The sequence below is a fragment of the Orcinus orca genome, chromosome 5 (genome assembly GCF_937001465.1).
Source record: "Orcinus orca chromosome 5, mOrcOrc1.1, whole genome shotgun sequence".
Classification (NCBI taxonomy): Eukaryota; Metazoa; Chordata; class Mammalia; order Artiodactyla; family Delphinidae; genus Orcinus; species Orcinus orca.
The window spans coordinates 109,969,014-109,989,444 of NC_064563.1; the positions used below are offsets into that span (position 1 = coordinate 109,969,014).

At 33.5% G+C, this 20,431-nt stretch overlaps 1 long non-coding RNA gene across 2 annotated transcripts in view; it reads right to left on the minus strand.

The window, feature by feature from the left end:
• Positions 1–2,785: 2,785 nt before the first annotated feature.
• LOC125964462 (uncharacterized) overlaps positions 2,786–20,431 on the minus strand; it is a 79,274-nt gene continuing 61,628 nt past the window's right edge. Inside the window, exon 3 of one of the 2 annotated variants that reach the window (XR_007477507.1) lies at positions 2,786–2,832. This is a non-coding gene — a long non-coding RNA (uncharacterized LOC125964462). Of the gene's footprint in view, positions 2,833–18,734; positions 18,912–20,431 lie in introns of those variants that run through there. The other variant, XR_007477508.1, reaches the window with a different exon arrangement.

Consider the following 20,431-nt stretch of genomic DNA (forward strand, 5'->3'; position numbering starts at 1 on the left):
AGTTACAGTCCTCAATACATTAGTATCTTCCAAACTAATGACATCAAGTAGACTTTCATTCTAGCTAAAACTTTCTAACCCACAAAAGCAATATGAATATGTTTATTATTTCCAAATTTCCTAATACATTTTCTAATTAACTATAATTTGGGGCAACATATTAATAGCATTTCTATCAAAGCCAGTATTTTAATCAAATCAAATATTCCAAAAATGTTTTATACATTAATTTTTTTTATAAATTAGTCTAATGTTTTATATATAATAATTGTGTTCATCTCTAATTTACTTAAAATTCTGCCACAGGACAAAATCTGTAGACAGATTTTTACAAACTTGAGATCCAACATAATATTTGGAAACCAACCAGACAATGATTGATAAAAAAGAAAATTAATATTTTTTTCTGTTCCACCTAGAGCCAAGACCAAGACAGGAAATTAAACACCTTATTGCTTTCTAGTTTTTTTCTAGGTTTACTCACTGTGGAGTCAAAGAATCCTCTGTGTGTGTGTGTGTGTTGAGAGTAAGGAGAGGTTCTAACCTGACCTTTCATTCTCCCTTAGACCCAGGATTTTGTCATAGTTCCCATATATGTGCACACCCTGCTAATGCCATATTATAAAGCCCTAGGGTTTGGCAGATGCCATCTAGGTAAATGTTATTCAATATCCCTTCATCCTTCGGAACTCTATTTGTCTCCTCCATTTGTTTTCCTAACTTTCCCTCCAGCTCATTCATTTAAAACAAAAACAGGTCTTATCTTCATGTATTATTTAATATATTTGGTGTTTTGAACTGGGAGAACTGTGCTCTACATCTTACTAATGTAATTCCAAAAACTTCCTTTTAATTATATTTTCTAAACTGCAGCAATTTTTATTATGCTTTAACCTGTTCCCTCTACGGAAGCCTGGATGAGGTGAAGCAGAAGTTACATCTACTTGTCCTTACTGGTTAGACATGTCTGGAGTTATTCTATTTCTCAAAGAAGAGGTTGAGCTAAATAATGTAGGGAATTTTTAAAGTGGTCTTTTATTTTATTGCTGGGTCTAGCTCTTCCAATCAGAATGCAGAATAAACTCTAAGACTAATTACAGGCTTTGTCTGAATTGTGACGATCTGGCCCAGCTTTTGTTGATAGGTATCCAACCACCAGATCTAGTAGCTAGTAGCTTTGTGAAGGGAAACAAGGAAACACAAAACAAACTCAAATGATTAGATTTTTTGTGAAGTTTTTCCCCAAAAGATGTGGCCACTTTGACAAAACAAAGACACGTGGTGTATAGTTCATTTGGATATTTACAGCACAATAAAGGAAGAAATTTCCATATATATTATTGAAATGTAATGAACTAGTCAGAGTCAGTGAGGGAATATTATTTTGGAAATATGGCATATATAAACACACTTCAATAATATTTTACAAGTTTGTCCAAAATAATTGCAGAGCAAAATAGTGGACCAATTGAGGAATAGAAATATGAAAACAAACTCACTCTTCATGCCTTTTTGAAACTAATCTTATCACATGAAGCATGTTTTGCTAAGCCTCTCTATTTGATTTAATAATGAAAAAAAGAAGAGTAAATTATCCACTTCCATTTAATTGAATGACGAAACATTTGCAAAACTGTTGTTGGACCTGGTTGACATGAGGAAGAATTGTTTCCCTAAATATACTTGGCCTTCTCTCAGCCCTTTTAACCTCCCTGTTCCTAGATGAATATTGAATGGTTCTAGCTATAAATTTACAAAGAATAACCTGGGCAAGAATAACATGGGCAGCTTTCTCCTCTTCTTCTTGAAAGAATTCCTAGACATCACAAGTTTGGGTTCACAATTCTGCTCCATTCCTTCTCTTCAATTTTATCTTGGCACCGCTTGTTACCTTTCTGAAACCTGATAGGTTAAATTCTAGGATTTATCTAACAAGCCAACCTGTCTCTCAAATCAATTTATGTTTTTCAATCTAACTTCTATCAGAAATAAAGATTATATTTTGGCTTCCATCTTTAACTTTTGTTTTATTTCTTTAAAATTGCTATTTATAAGAGGTCACCCCAGAGATCCCAATAAAACCATATACATTTTCTATGGTTTCTTATTGAATTATATGTGCTCGATTGCTCCTTCTATATAAATTAAGACATAATTAATATCAAATCCATCTCTACCAGAGTCATAGGAGATGTAAGTGTAAAAGCAATTAGAAGACCTACTTAAGAGAAAATTGTTGGAAACTGTGAAATCTGGTATGTTTTATCAAGCCATATAAATTGATCACCAGGCTGATGCTGACTGAAAGTTTGTATTTTAAAGCATTCAAAATGTCAAATATGCCTAAATATATTCAGTTTCCCTCACGATTATTATATCACATCATTTCTGTAACAGTCTTTCTTTATTTAGAGATTACAAACCACAGGCTCAGACACAATCTTAGGGAGTACCTAATGAACTTGCCTTATGTTCCTATAGAAACCAAAGACTGGAGAAATTGAATTATTTCTTCAAAATCACACAGCTAACCAGAAACAATTCAATTCAGTTTTAGGAAAAAGATCAAACTCTTCAGATATTTAAGTACTTACCCAAAGAGGCATTTACTATTATTTAAATAATATAAAGGCTTACATTTGTTGAACAATTAATATATGCTGAACACTGTTCTTAGCATTTTACATACATTGTCTCATTTCATATCACAAATATATAGGATATACATATTATTATACTCATGTTCTAGATGATGAAAGTGAGACTTAGAAAGGTAACTTGCCCCCTCCTTGTATGGTGAGTAAATGCGGCAGCTGGGATGTGAAACCAGGCCTGACAAATATGAAGTTAACACTTTACTCTGAAGCTAACCTGTCTCTTAAAGTATAAATGATTACCAATTTTCATCTTAGTTCTACATTTTTTCAGTTTCCAACTTCTTCATCTTATCATTATGGGTAAGTTTTCATTTAAGTTTGTGTTACAAACAAAATAATGCTAAAAGTAAACAATGTTCAAACACAGATATTCAGCAGTTTTCTTTTACTTGTAATATATAAATATGTTCCCAGAATCTCACACATAGAAAGGAGAACTTAATGTCAATAACCAAATTAAAATTTTAATTATCATAGCTTGGCATCATGGCTTCTGTGCATTTTCACAAAATGCTTGACCTATTTTGGAAATCTGTGAAGACAGGTATACATTTATTTATACAAACAAAAGTACATACAAAAAATAATAATAATTAAAATAATAATAATTACTACTTAAGGTACTTGTTACTGCCTAGGCATTTAATAAATATAAACTTGTAGTATAAAGTTTACTTTATACATTTAAGTACTAAGAGATAGATAATATTATTTATTCACCTCATACCCAGTTTACAGGTAAGAAAGCTGGGGGAAGGTAAGTAAACTTTAAGTTATCCAAGTTTACCCAGGTAAATAGTGGATTTAGATCTGAGTAGCCCAGCCACAGAGTCCATGATTCTAACCATTATTTGTTACTGCCTCAGTAGTTTTGGGTCTTACTATACTTAAATTAAAACAATGGGATCTTTTGAAATGCCTAGTTCAACCAATTAAGCTCTATTGCTTAAAAGTTATAGCAGCAAAAGACAAACCCAATGCAAAGTTCATTAGTTGTTAGACCTTATTTATTATGTATAGATCACAGCTATAGAAAATACTATAAATACAGCATTGGATTTTTTCTAGAGCAGCACTGTCCAATAGAACTTTCTGCAATGATGAAAATTTTGATATCTGAGTTGTCCAATACAGTAGTCACTTGTGACTACTGAGCACTTAGGATGTGGCTAGTATGACTGGGGAACCGATTTTTTAATTTTATTTAATTTTAATAATTTAAATTTAAATAAAAGAGCCCCATGTGGCTAGTAGCTACCATATTGAACAGCTCAGCACTAGAGAATGTCCTAAAATAATGGCTTTCAGTTCTTTATGACTGTGACTAGAGTAAGAAATATATTTTACATCATAATGTCGTATACCATAATTGTGTGATTGTTTCTGTATGCCTATAGCCAAAATGAAATTTTTACAAAATAACACTTACTAACCCACTTTCAGTCTGATATTAGCTTTTCAATTCTATAGTTTAGTGAAAATCGTGACTCACAAATTGATTTTATGGTATATGAACAGTTTGAAATCCATTTCACAACACTTCAGCAAAGAATTTGTAGGTATAAAGGTGTCGTTTTCACTCTCATTTTCTAGAGAGCTGAAAGCCACTCCCAAGCGCCAACACAAGTTGCACTGAACATTTTACTCTTGTACATCTTTTACTGGGGCTAAAAGAAAATAAGAGTGCCTTGAGTCTTGAAAATAGAGAATCTCAGTGGTAGGTTTATTTTCTGTTTTCAGTGGATCTGGTACTGATGATTATAAAGGGTGTTCAGGAATGTTTGAAGATAGAGAACCTCCCCTTTTCAGGCCAAAAGTCTAAGAAGTGTGCTCAGGGATACGTGAATCTGCAAAGCAGCACAGTGGATCTCAGGAGGAAGGCTGAGGAACTGATCAAAGCTAGAAGGAAATCTAGGAAGGGAGACCGAGGCGAGGAACAAAAGCAAAGTCTTCCCTTTCCTGAGTACAAGAGTCTGCTGCATGTCTCAGAATCCACTTACACACACCCTCCTTAGTGACTGAATATTCTCATCCTCAAAATAACAAAGGGACATATTAAAACTCTCAGTCACCTTTAGCATATGGCAAATCTAATGTTTATTGATGATGTCTGTTAATAAAAGTTCTTACTTAAACAGTATATAAAAGTACTGACAAGTAGAATGTCAGGCTGTCCTGTGTTATCTCTTGTATCTGCATGAAGGCTATGGATCTCCCCTTTCAACCTATGAATTTGGTCTAGGCTTTTTAATAGTACTATTATAATAATTCAGCTTAATTGATTGAAAACAAAAACATACACAGTAAGTTATTGAAACAATTGTATAATCTTTTACCTTTGTGACAAGGAGTTTAAATTTTTGTTTTTCCTGTCCTTTGTGACAAGGAGTTTAAATTTTTGCTTTTCCTGTTCCACTTATATGTGTTAAAATTAGACTTACTATTAGATGTGTATGAAGTCTTATCAGTGTGATCTGAAGTTGGAAAACTGAAAGTCAAACCAACTTTATAATATTTTTCAAAATCAGTGTTAATGCTTTTTCCTTTTTCCTTTCTGAATTGTTCTTTAGGTTATCAAAACACTATCTCCTCTGTTTATTTATCTTCTCAACTCCACTGAAAAGTTATCTATTTTTCTAAAGCCTTATCTTAAATTTGTTCTAAATGCATTGCCTGACCCTGCATTCCAATTTCTAAGCAGTTTGTGGGAAGTTTTTGTAAATTTATTTTACAGTATTCAATATTAGAGATTAGCAAATTTATGTCAAGTGGGTGGATGTCTATACCAGAAAAATACAGATGAAAGTGTGTTGTCTCATCCTCCATTAACCTCCATTCTTTTTTTTCACAAATATATTGTAGTTTTAAAAATATTCATAGGATTTTTCTCAGATTAAAATTTACCACAGGCTTATATAAAACAATGCAAAGAGAATATAGAAGAAAAAGAGGATAAAAATGAATTTGGGTGTTATTCTGTACATTTCTCCCTGTTTTCAATTTTAGTATATGTGCTATGAAGTAAGCATCACATAATGGTTTATAAAGTTTATGATCTTCAAATCAAAGCCAAAGTACCTTTAATGTTAATTTTCTGTGGTGTCATGTGTTTGTAACAAATACACTAAAGATTATGTTTTATTTGTTCATTGTGATGGTTTCTTACAATGGTTTTCTTCTAAGAGGAGGAGAAAGTATAGGAATAATTATATTTGGTTGGATACTTTGCTATCTCTTACAAAATCTATTTTTATTTCACTTATTGTGTACAGTTCATAAAAATGTGCTCAAGTGATATAGAGTATTATATTTATGTGTGTATGTGTATGTATAGGTATATGTGTGTGTATATATATGTGTGTGTGTGATCAATGTTAAAATAGGAAACTAGGGAATATAATCTTTCCAGCAAATAAAGATATGATTCTTTCTGTGTTCTATAGAAACCCTGCCTAAAATTTCCAAAGATTCACAAGGTATGCCATTTTGCTAGGCTATAATTATTAAAAAGGTAATTTTTTATACTTAGCCAAACTTTGTTTGGCTATAACTTCCACAAGGTAATACTAATTATACTGTAACAAAATAATAGCTGGTCTTCAGAGTGATATATTTTCAACTATAGGTTCCAATCATTAAAAGAGTTTTATTGATTTTTCTGTTAAGAGCATAATAAATTTTATAAATGACATACATTATACTATAAAGTATCTTTAATAAAGTAACAATCATTCATAATCTTACAATCCAGAGGAAAAAACTATTAATATTTTTATATAGGGTATCAGCATTTTAATGAATATATACATAGCCACATCTTAGATAAAATTGTTTTGAACCTACATATAATTTTATGCCTATTTGTTCAGTTATGCAATAATATCTTATCATATATGTGTCTGTGTATATATATATAAAATCTAAGTTTTATTGGATGCATGATATTCTATCACTGGAGGATAATATAATTATTTAATCAAATTTTTACTAATGGACATACACATCATTTGCTGCATTTACTTTTCTAAATAATGCTGAAATGAAAGTTATTTTGTGTACAAATTTATGTCCTTGAGGACATCATTCTATTTGTAGTATTTAAGAATTTTATAGTCTTTTCTTAAAATTAATTTCTATAAATTAATTTGCTGGGTCAAGTTACTTTGTATATTTTTAACAACATTGATACATATTACCCTTTATATAGTGTCTGGCTCCTGAGAATGGAGAAATGGATATTTGAAACCAACACCCACTGTGACCAACCAGAAAACCTGAACAAAGGGCCTTCCCTTTGATATCACTGGAGACTAACAAAGTAGTGTTTCTCATACATTTTAAATGAAATAACACCAAATTCACAACAAATTCAAATTTTCCTTAAATCCAATCCCTAGCTCATTTTACTAAGCCAGAATTTTCTTGATACTAAAATTTGAGAATGATATCACAAGAAAAGGAATATCAAGCCAATCTCACTCTTAAAAGTAAATGCAAAACTGCAAATTATCAAATAAATTGAATTAGAAATACATTCAAAGTTAATATATCCAGAAATATAGAATTGTTTTTAATGTTTGAAAATTGTGATTATCTCCACATATGGAAAAAACATTTTTTAAACAATTCAATATCAATTTATTATCAAAAATCCTAGCACACTACAACTGAGAGATTTTATTAACCAGTTAAAGGGAATCTACAGGAGGGGACCTTCAAGATGGCGGAGGAGTAAGATGTGGACATCACCTTCCTCCCCACAAATACATCAAAAAAACTCTACATGTGGAACAACTCTTACAGAACACCTACAGAATGCTGGCAGAAGACATCAGTTTTCCCTAAAGGCAAGAAAATCCCCACGTACCTGGGTAAGACAAAAGAAAAAACAGAGACAAAAGAATAGGAACAGGACCTGCACCTCTGGGAGGGAGCTGTGAAGGAGGAAAAGTTTCCACACACTAGGAAGCCCCTTCACTGGTAGAGACAGGTGGTGGGCAGGGGGTAAACTTTGGAGCCATGGAGGAGAGCACAGCTATAGGGGTGAGGACAGAAAACTGGAGAGATTCCCACACAGAGGAATGGTGCCGACCAGCACTCAACAGCCTGAGAGGTTTGTCTGCTCATCTGCCGAGGCAGGTGGAGGCTGGGAGCTGAGGCTTGGGCTTCAGATCCCAGGGAGAGGACTGGGGTTGGCTGCATAAGCATAGCCTGAAGGGGTCTGGTGCACAACAGGTAGCTGGGAGGGAGTCCGGGAAAAAGTCTGGACCTGCCTAAGAGGCAAGAGACTATTATTTTGGGGTGCGTGAGGAGAACGGATTCCTTCCCTGTCTGCCCACAGAAGGCAGAGCACCACCTAAACGAGCTCCAGAGACAGGTGTGAGCTGCGGCTATCATTTTGGACCTCAGAGACAGGCATAAAATGCTAATGCTGCTGCTGCAGCCACCAATAGTCCTGTGTGCAGGCACAGGTCACTATCCACACCTCCCCTCCCAGGAGCCTGTGCACCCTGCCATTGACCAGGTCCCATGATCCAGGGCCAACCTCCCCAGGAGAACGCACAGCGTGCCTCAGGCTGTTGCAATGTCATGCTGGCCTCTGCCACCACAGGCTCACCCCACATCTGTACCCCTCCCTCTCCCCAGCATGAGTGAGCCAGACCACTCTAATCAGCTGCTCCTTTAACCCCATCCTGTCTGGGTGGGAACAGATGCCTGAGGGCAACCTACACACAGAGGTGGGGCTGAAACCAAAACTGAACCCCAGGAGCCATGTGAACAAAGAAGAGAAAGGGAAATATCTCCCAGCAGCCTCAGGAGCAGTGGATTAAATCCCCACAAACAACTTGATGTACCCTGGATCTGTGGAATACCTGAATAGACAATGAATCCTCCAAAAAATGAGGCAGTGGAATTGGGAGCAACTGTAGACTTGGGGTCTGCTGTCTGTGACTGATTTGTTTCTGATTTTTATGTTTTTCTTAGTACAATTTTTAGTGCTTGTTATCATTGGTGGACTTATTTATTGGTTTGGTTGCTGTTTGTTTTATTATTAATATTTTTTCAATTTTTAAAAATATTTTTTAATATTTTATTTTAATAAATTATTTTTCTTCCTTTTTTCTCCCTTTTCTTCTGAGACATGTGGCCAACAGGGTCATGGTGCTCTGGCCTGTTGTCAGACCTCAGCCTCTGAGGTGGGAGAGCCAAGTTCAGGACATTGCACCACCAGAGACCTGGCCCCATGTAATATCAATTGGGGAGAGCTCTCCCAGAGATCTCCTTCTCAGTGCTAAGGCCCAACTCCACCAAATGGCCAGCAAGTTACCGTGCTGGATGCCCTATGCCAATCAACTAGCAAGAAAAGAACACAACCACACCCATTAGCAGAGAAGCTGCTTAAAATCATACCAAGTTAAGAGACACCCCAAAACACACCACTGGATGCAGCCCTGCCCACCAGAAAGACAAGATCCAGCCCCACCCACCAGAACACAGGCACCAGTCCCCTCCACCAGGAATCATACACAAGCCACTGAACAAAACTCACCCACTGGGAGCAGACACAAAAAACAACAGGAACTATGAGCCTGCAGCCTCTGAAAAGGAGACCCCAAACACAGTAAGTTAAAAAAAAGCGAGAAGACAGAGAAATATGCAGCAGATGAAGGAGCAAGGTAAAAACCCACCAGACCAAACAAATGAAGAGGAAATAGGCAGTCTACCTGAAAAAGAATTCAGAGAAATGATAGTAAATATGATCCAAAATCTTGGACATAGAATGTAGAAAATACAAGAAACATTTAACAAGGACATAGAAGAACTAAAGAGCAAACAAACAATGATGAACAACACAATAAATGAAATTTAAAATTCTTTAGAATGAAACAATAGCAGAATAACAGAGGCAGAAAAACGGATAAGTGACCTGGAAAATAAAAGAGAGGAAATAACTATGAAAGAGGGGAATAAAGGAAAAAGAATGAAAAGAATTGAGGACAGTCTCAGAGTCCTCTGGGACAACATTAAATGCACCAACATTTGAATTATAGGAGTCCAAGAAGAAGAGAAAAAGAAAGAGACTGAATAAATATTTGAAGAGATTATAGTTGAAAACTTCCCTAATATAGGAAAGGAAATAATCAATCAAGTTGAGGAAGCACAGAGAGTCCCATACAGAATAAATCCAAGGAGAAACATGCCAAGACACATATTAATCAAACTACCAAAAAGTAAATGCAGAGAAAAAATATTAAAAGCAGAAAGAGAAAAGCAACAAATAAGATACAAGGGAATCCCTATAACGTTAACAGCTGACCTTTCAACATAAACTCTGCAAGCCAGAAGGGAATGGCAGGACATATTTAAAGTGATGAAAGGGAAAAACCTACAAACAAGATTACTCTACCCAGGAAGGATCTCATTCAGGTTCGACTGAGAAATTAAAATCTTTACAGACAAGCAAAACTTAAGAGAATTCAGCACCACCAAACCAGCTTTACAACAAATGCTAAAGGCACTTCTCTAGGCAGGAAACACAAGGGAAGGAAAAGACCTACAAAAGTAAACCCAAAACAATTAAGAAAATGGTAATAGGAACATACATATTGATAATTACCTTAAATGTGAATGGATTAAATGCTCCAACACAAAGACACAGATTGGCTGAATGGATACAAAAAGAAGACCTATATCGATGCTGTCTACAAGAGACCCACTTCAGACCTAGGGATACATACAGACTGAAAGAGAGGGGAAAGAAAATGTTATTCCATGAAAATGGAAATCAAAAGAAAGCTGGAGTAGCAATTCTCATATCAGAAAAAATAGACTATAAAATAAAGACTATTACAAGAGACAAAGAAGGACACTGCATAATGATCGAAGGATCAATTGAAGAAAAAGATATAACAACTGTAAATATTTATGCACCCAACATAGGAGCACCTCAATACGTAAGGTAAATGATAACAGCCATAAAAGGAGAAATTGACAGTAACACAATCATAGTATGGAACTTTAACACCCCACTTTCACCAATGGACAGATCAACCAAAATGAAAATAAATAAGGAAACATAAGCTTCAAATAACACTTTAAATAAGATGGACTTAACTGATATTTATAGGACATTCCACCCAAAAACAACAGAATATACTTTCTTCTTCAGTGCTCATGGAACATTCTCAAGGATAGATCATATCTTGGGTCACAAATCAAGCCTTGGTAAATTTAAGAAAATTGAAGTCATATCAAGTTTCTTTTCTGACCACAATGCAATGAGTCTAGATATAAATTACAGGGAGAAAACCTGTAAAAAAAAATACAAACACATGGAAGCTAAACAATACACTACTAATTAACAAAGAGATTACTGAAGAAATCAAAGAGGAAATCAAAAAATGCCTAGAAACAAATAACAATGAAAACACAATGGCTCAAAACCTATGGGATGCAGCAAAAGCAGTTCTAAGAGGGAAGTTTATAGCTATATAATCCTACTTCAAGAAACAAGAAACATCTCAAATAAACAACCTAATTTTACACCTACAGCAATTAGAGAAAGAAGAAAAACAACAACAAAAGAAAAACAAAGTTAGCAGAAGGAAAGAAATCATAATGATCAGATCAGAAATAAATGAAAAAGAAATGAAGGGAACAGTAGCAAAGATCAATAAAACTAAGAGCTGGTTCTTTGAGAAGATAAACAAAATTGATAAACCTTTAGCCAGGCTCATCAAGAAAAAAAGGGAGGAGACTCAAATCAACAGAATGAGAAATGAAAAATAAGTAACAACTGACCCTGCAGAAATACAAAAGATCATGAGAGATTACTACAAGCAGCTCTATACCAAAAAAAATGGACAACCTGGAAGAAATAGACAAATTCGTAGAAAAGCATAACCATCTGAGACTAACCAGGAAGAAATAGATAATATAAACAGACCACTCACAAGCACTGAAATTGAAACTGTGATTTAAAATCTTCCGAAAAACAAAAGCTCAGGATTAGATGGCTTCAGAGGCAAATTCTATAAAACTTTTAGAGAAGAGCTAACACCTATCCTTCTCAAAACCTTCCAAAATGTAGCAGAAGGAGGAACACTCCCAAACTCATTCTACAATGCTACCATCACCCTGATAGCAAAACCAGACAAAGATATCAAAAAAGAAAAAGAAAACAACAGGTCAATATCACTGATGAACATAGATGCAAAAATCCTCAACAAAATACTAGCAAAGAGAATCCAACAGCACACTAAAAGGATCACACCATGATCAAGTGAGGTTTATCCCAGGACTGCAAGGATTCCTCAAGATATGTAAATCAATCAATATGATACACCATATTAACAAATTGAATGGTGAAAACCATATGTTAATCTCAATAGATGCAAAAAAAGCTTTCAACAAAATTCAACACCCATTTATGATAAAAACTCTCCAGAAACTATGCATTGAGAGAACCTACCTCACCATAATAAAGGCTATATATGACAAACCCACAACCAACATCATTCTCAATGGTGAAAACCAGAAACTGTTTCCTCTAAGATCAGGAACAAGACAAGATTGTCCACTCTCATCACTATTATTCAACATGGTTTTGGAAGTTTTAGCCACAGATATCAGAGAAGAAAAAGAAATGAAAGGAATCCAAATCGGAAAAGAAGAAATAAAGCTGTCACTGTTTGCAGATGACCTGACACTGTACATAGAGAGTCCTAAAGATGCTACCAGAAAACTACTAGAACTAATCAATGAATTTGGTAAAGTAGCAGGATACAAAATAAATGCACAGAAATCTCTTGTATTCCTATACACTAATGATGAAAAATCTGAAAGAGAAATTAAGGAAACACTCCCATTTACCACTGCAACAAAAAGAATAAAATACCTAGGAATAAACCTACCTAAGGATACAAAAGACCTGTATGCAGAAAACTATAAGGCACTGAGGAGACAAATTAAAAATGATACAAAAAGATGGAGATATACCATGTTCTTGGATTGGAAGAATCAACATTGTGAAAATGACTATACTACCCAAAGCAATATACAGATTCAGTGCAATCCCTATCAAACTACCATTGTCATTTTTCACAGAATTAGAACAAAAAAATTCACAATTTGTATGGAAACTCAAAAGACCCCGAATAGCCAAAGCAATCTGGAGAAACAAAAATGGATCTGGAGGAATCAAGCTCCCTGGCTTCAGAGTATACTACAAAGCAGAAAAACAAAAATACAGATCAATGGAACAGGATAGAAAGCCCAGAGATAAACCCACGCACATATGGTCACCTTATCTTTGATAAAGGAGGTAAGAATATACATTGGAGAAAAGACAGCCTCTTCAATAAGTGGTGCTGGGAAAACTGAACAGCTACATGTAAAAGAATGAAATTAGAACACTCCCTAACACCATACACAAAAATAAACTCAAAATGGATTAAAGACCTAAATGTAAGGCCAGTCAGTGTAAAACTCTTAGAGGATAACATAGGCAGAACATTCTATGACATAAATCACAGCAAGATCCTTTTTGACCCATCTCCTAGAGAAATGGAAATAAAAACAAAACTAAACAAATGTGACCTAATGAAACTTAAAAACTTTTTCACAGCAAAGGAAACCATAAATAAGACAAAAAGGCAACCCTCATAATGGGAGAAAATATTTGCAAATGAAGCAACTGACAAAGGATTAATCTCCAAAATATACCAGCAGCTCATGCAGCTCAGTATCAAAAAAATCAAACAACCCAATCCAAAAATGGGCAGAAGACCTAAATAGACATTTCTCCAAAGAAGATATACAGACTGCCAACAAACACATGAAAGGATGCTCAATATCACTAATCATTAGAGAAATGCAAATCAAAATTACCATGAAGTATCACCTTACACCAGTCAGAATGGCCACCATCAAAAAATCTACAAACAAAAAATGCTGGAGAGGGTGTGGAGAAAAAGGAACCCTCTTGCACTGTTGGTGGGAATGTAAACTGATACAACCAATATGGAGAGCAATATGAGGTTCCTTAAAACACTAAAAATAGAGCTACCATATTACCCAGCAATCTCACTCCTGGGCACATACCCTGAGAAAACCATAATTCAAAAATATACATGTACCACAATATTCATTGTAGCACTATTTACAATAGCCAGGACATGGAAGCAACCTAAGTGTCCATAGACAGATGAATGGATAAAGAATGTGGCACATATATACAATGGAATATTACTCAGCCATACAAAGAAACGAAACTGAGTTATTTGTAGTGAGGTGGATGGACCTAGAGTCTGTCATACAGAGTGAAGTAAGTCAGAAAGAGAAAAACAAATACCATATGCTAACACATATATATGGAATCTAAAAAACAAAAAAAGTCATGAAGAACCTAAGGGCAAGATGGGAATAAAGACACAGACTTACTAGAGAATGGACTTGAGGATATGGGCAGGGGGAAGGGTAAGCTGGGACAAAGTGAGAGAGTGGCATGTACATATATACACTACCAAATGTAAAATAGATTGCTAGTGGGAAGCAGCTCCATAGGACAGGAAGATCAGTTTGGTGCTTTGTGACCACCTAGAGGGGTGAGATATGGAGGGTGGGTGGGAGATGCAAGAGGGAGGGGATATGGGGATATATGTATACATATAGCTAATTCACTTTGCTATACAGCAGAAACTAACACAACATTGTAAAGCAATTATACTCCAACAAAGATGTTTAAAAAAAAAGTAAAGGGAATCTACAAAACAACAAAAGCAAATATAAAATTTAAGGAAGAAATTTTAAAAGGCATTGGTCTCTAATCTAACAAGATAAATATTTAAATTACTACAACTTCTACTCAGCACTACAAAGGCAATACTTGGTAGTGAAATGTCAAGAAAAAGAAACAGACTTTCAAAAGATTGAAAAAGTAGAATTACAACTTAAAATGCTTAGAAAAATTCATTATATTTATAAAATTTCATACCCTCGGACCAGTTTTTAATTAGGTTGTTTGTTTTTTAATATTGAGTTGTGTGAGTTTTTTTTGTATATTTTTGCTATTAACTGCTTATCACGTATACCACTTGCAAATATCTTCTCCCATTCAGTAGGCAGCATTTTCGTTTTGTTCATAGTCTCTTTTTCTGTGCAAAGTTTGATGTAGTCCCATTCGCTAATTTTTGCTTTTGTTTTCATTGCCTGAGGAGACATATCCAAAAAAAATATTGCTAAATTGATGTCAGAGTGTACTGCCTATGTTTTCTTCTATGAGTTTTATAGTTTCAGGTTTTATATTAAGTCTTTAATCCATTTTGAGTTTATTTTTGTATATAGTGTGAAAGAGTAGTCCAACTTGAATCTTTTGCATGTAGCTGTCTACATTTCCCATTGCTATTTATTGAAGAGGCTGTCTTTTCCCTATTGTAATATTCTGGTCTCCTTTGTCATAGATTAATTTACCATCTAGGTATGGGTTCATTTCTGGGCTCTCTGTTCTGTTGTATTGATATGTGTCTGCTTTTCGTCCAGTACCATACTGTCTTCTACAGTACCATACTGTAGCTTTGTAGTATACTTTGAAATCAGGGAGTGTGATTCCTTCATCTTTGTTCTTTCTTAAGATCATTTTGGCTAATCAGGGTCTTTTGTGTTTTCATACATACCTTAAAATTATTTGTTCTCGTTATGTGAGTGATGACATTGGTATTTTGTCATCAGTTGCATTGAATCTGTAGTTTGCCTTAGGTAGGATGGCCATTTTAACAATATTAATTCTTGTAATCTGTGAGCACAGTATATCTTTCCATTTGTTACTCTTGTCTTCAATTCATTTCATCAGTTCTTATAGTTTTAAGAGTACAACTGTTTTACCACCTGAGATTAATTGCTAAGTATTTTATTCCTTTTGATGTGATGGTAAATAGGACTGTTTTCTTAATATCTCTTTTTGATAATTCACTGATAGTTCATTGCTCGAATATAAAAACACAACAGATTTGTGTCTATTAATTTTGTATCCTACAAATGAATAGAGTTCATCATTAGTAGGTTTTTGGTGGTATCTTTAGGATTTTCTATGTCTGCAAACAGTGACAGTTTTACTTCTTCCTTTCCAATTTGGATTCCCATTATTTATTTTTCTTGTCTGATTCCTGTGGCTAGTACTTTCAATACAATGTTGAATAAAAGTGATGAGAGTGAACTTCCTTATCTTGTTTCTGATCTTAAAGGAAGTGCTTTCATCTTTTCACCATTGAATATCATGTTAGCTGTGGGCTTGTCATATATGGCAGTTATTATGTTGTGGTATGTTTCCTCTATGCCCACTTCACTGAGAGCTTTTATCATAAATCAATGTTAAATTTTGTCATAAGATTTTTCTGCATCAATTGAAATGATTGTATGATTTTATTCTTCAAAATTTTAATGTGGTATATCACATTAATTGATTTGGGAATATTGAACCATCCTTGCATCCCTGTGATAAATTCCATTTGTTCATGATGTATGTCTTTTTAATGTATTATTGAATTTGGTTTGAAATTTTTAATCAAAATTTTATCAATATTCATCTATTAATAATAGATAATATTAATATAAATAATATTCAATTAATAATATAAATTGATAATATAGATATTATCAATATCTAAGTTCATCAGTGATATTGGTCTATAATTTTCTTTTTTCTTCTGATATCTTTGTCTGATTTTGGTATCAAGGTCATGGTGGCCTCATGGAATGAGTTTGGAAGCATCCCTTTCTCTGCAATATTTTAGAATAGTTTGTGAAGGATGGGTATTAATTCTTCTTTAAATGTTTGATAGAATTCACCTCTGAAGTGCAAAACCATCTGGCCCTGGACTTTTGTTGGGAGTTTGTTTGTTTGCTTGTTTGTTTGTTTAATTACTGATTCAATTTCATTACTGGTAAGTGGTGTGTTCATATTTTCTGTTTCTTCCAGATTCAGTGTAAAATTGGGAGATTGTACATTTCTTGGAGTTTGTTCATTTCTTCCAGGTTTCCCATTTTATTAGCATATAATTGCAGCAAATTCTTATGATCCTTTGTATTTATGTAGTGTCAGCTGTAACTTCTTTTTCATTTCTGATTTTATTTTGGCCCTCTCTCTTTTCTTCTTGATGAGTCTGGCTATAGGTTTATGGATTTTGTTTATCTATTCAAAGAACTAACTCTTAGTTTTATTGATCTTTTCTGTTGTTTTTCTGGTCTCTATTTCATTCATTTATGCTCTGGTCTTTATTATTTCTTCCCTTCTACTAACTTTATGGTTTGTTTGTTCATCCTTTTCTGGTTCCTTTAGGTGTGAAGTTAGGTTGTTTATTTGAGATTTTTGTTTGTTTTCTGAAGTAGGCTTGTTTTACTATAAACTTCCCTCTTAGAACTGCTTTTTTTTTTTTTTTGAGTCCCATAGATTTTGGATTTTTTTTTTGAATTTGTCTCCAGTAATTTTGTTTTCCTCTTTCATTTCTTCAGTGACCTTTAGTACCTCTTTTTTCTCAAATGCGTCCTGATTGGACGATAAATTGTATGGTCACTCTAATCATAGATTTTTATTTCCACTGCTTTAAATAAAAGTTAGCCTCTTGCAAGCAGACCTCCCTTTTGCAGTTTCCCCTCTGTAAATGTGAATCTTAATGTATTTGTTGATGTTACTATGACATATCACTATTAAAAAAATGTTTTCAGATATTTGTTTATATTTTCCAAGCAATACTAAAATAATAATGAATATTAGATTAGCCTGATATTTATAATAAGGAAACTGATACTCAGACTTAAAAATCTCACATGATGAGCCATGGATACACTCGGCTGCCTCAGCCATAATGCCACTGGAAAATTTATTCTATTATCATAGATTTTATATTAGTATTAATAAAGTGTACATATAAATTACTTCCTTTCAGGAGCTAGATCACACTTTTGAGAACTTTTTCATAACAATGACCCTGTCTAATTTGTAGATATTGTCGTTCTTTTTTGTATTGTTGCTCTGACTTCTTGTGGTGTCACAAGGAAATTCTGTCATTTGCCCCAAGTATTTTAAGAGCACAGGTTTAGTTGTCTTTATAGTTATTATTATTATTTTGTCAGCTCATTTCAGGCTAGAGAACTCCAAGGCTTTATTATTTTTTACAGATCTTTGTTTTTTGAAATGTATTAGCTTTGAGTTATATTTTCTCTTCCCATTTTTTCCCATTAAAAAATAATACTTTTTAATCTAAAATTGCATAATGAGTTGAAAATTAGAACTTCGTCTTGGATGTTACTTGTATGCCTACCCCAAACTATAAATTGTCACTGTGTCTGTGTGATTGACTTTCAAGCTAAATAAACTCAGTGAGATTTGTTCTGTTATCATTATTCAGTCTCTTATTGAAATTGTAGTCTATTCATTCTTGCCTAAAGTGACTTTAGATCTTGCTGATTCTTCCATAATCTTCCAAAAATACAATTAAAATTATTATTTATGAATGGTCATTATTTATTGAAAAGTCCTATGTATTTTGTAATTTCTATCTGTGAGTTTGACTGTGAAAATGTAAATAAGTGCAGCAATTCCTAATCCATTCTGCTTTGAATAAAATGCATCAATGTCAATTTTTTAGGTACAGGAACATAATAAAATGAAGTATTTTTATATGAACAAAGTCTGCATTTCTTTACCAGTGTTATAGGAGAAATTAAAGAGGTTTCAAAAGTCATTTATTATTTGACTTTCAGGTTACTGCTAGTCTTATTTTTTTCAAGTATTTATAATCCTCCTCTTCTAGTTAGTTAAATAATGCATTTTTGCTAATATATGAAAAAATAAACAATTGAAGCTTAAAATGTCTCCCACATTGCATCACTTACATTTTATTCTTCAGTATATTACAAAATATGAGCAAACCATTGTTCACTTATCAATTATGAAAGTGAAAATTTGCTTTATTATTATATGATGAAACCAAAATTTCTTCAGATGAATATTTCCTTTCTTTAAATTCTTACAAAGAATGTGAAACATAAACTAACCTGTGTCACAAAGGATTCTGCTACTTAAATATTTTATTAAAGGGATTCTTTCTACTATATAAACAACAATTTGCTTTCTTGTTTCTAATGAGTTTCACCTTGATATAAATGTGAACCCCCAAATCTATTTCCTTCCTGATTCTGCCTTCTGGAAGATCTTATTCAGGCATAAGTCTTCATAACTCTGTGCTTGGGTCATTTCTGTGGAAATATAAAGTAAAATGAGATAGTTAACCAATTTAAGGTACTCTATAACTTGTGCAATGTGTGCAATATTTACAGAGATGAAGAGAGTTAAAGAAAAGCTATTGGTTTCAAATGGTCTTCAGGGAGAAGAAATAGCAATGACATACTTGGCCTTGAGTGTGATTCTGAAAGTTTTATGATAATGTGCTGTCTACCAACTTGCCACACATGTCAGTTAATCAACTAGAAGAATAAAGGTGCCAGGGTAGACAGTTCCCATCAAGATGAATTCTTATATGCAGCGACCCACTAGCATCATATTTCATATTTTGAAGCTTCCCTTATTATCATTTCATCTTTTATTTAATATTTGAACTCTATGGTTTCTGCCATGCCCTTGTTTTTACTACACATATTAATAAAAATTCATGCAGCATCACATTTTAAAAAGTATCTTGTCATAAAGAAAATCAAGAAAATATTGTGACTTCTCTGAACTCTGGGCAAGAAAGGAATTTTAAGCATAAGTCTAAAAAGAAAAAAGGATTGAATGATAAATAAGAGAAGTCAGTTTTAGGCAAAATATTAATTTTTATTATGCAAAAAGTTATAATCAAAGCTTGAAAGTCCAACAAAAAATGCTAACACATATAAACATATAATCTGCCATAAATGACAAAAAATTAGTAATTAATAAGATGTAAAGAAAAATAATTCAAGACTGTCATTTGGCTTCTCAAATTAACAGAGATTCAAATACAGTTAGAGGTCTGGAATGAAGATGGAAGAGAGAGAGACAGAGAGATATAGATATATTCTGGGTTGGAGAGGTGCAGAGAAAAGATTCAGATTACTCGCCCACATTTAGAAATTTATCAGGAAGTATTCAGCATCAGGAAGGAAGTATTCAGTGATGTACACAGATATTAATCTTCATTATAGCCTTGCTTTTAAAAGCAAACTAAATATTAAAAAAAATAAAGGTCCAAGAAACAAATTATTTTGCATATACCTGGAGAAATATTTCATTTAACCTTTTTTTCCTGTGCCTAATATTCTAGGAATTGTGCTCATTATATATTATTAATGAAATAAAAAGCAACTTTTACTTTCTCTATCTCTGTATATGCTATATGATCCTAATGGTTAATTTGGTTAATTCCTGCAAAATAAAATTATTAATGCTTTTTACATTATTTATATATTTCTATATTTTCTAGTCTCCAGAATTTATGTATTACTTTCCTAATGAGAAAGGATTTTAAAGTAATACTATAACTTTATTGACATACCATTAACTGATTATTTTCTTTAGCTACTATGTGAATTTATCCTTTCTATAACTACGTGTACTTTTTAAGAAAGGAATTATTTGTCTCTGGAAAGGTATTTTGTGTGAAAGTCCATAAAGATTATCTCATTATTAAGTAATTTGGAAATACTCTCTTATAATTCATAAGCTAATATGCAGGAAATTTATTGAGACTTAACTGGACTGTATCAGGTTTATAAAACTGTTGGCTCATCTAGAGAAT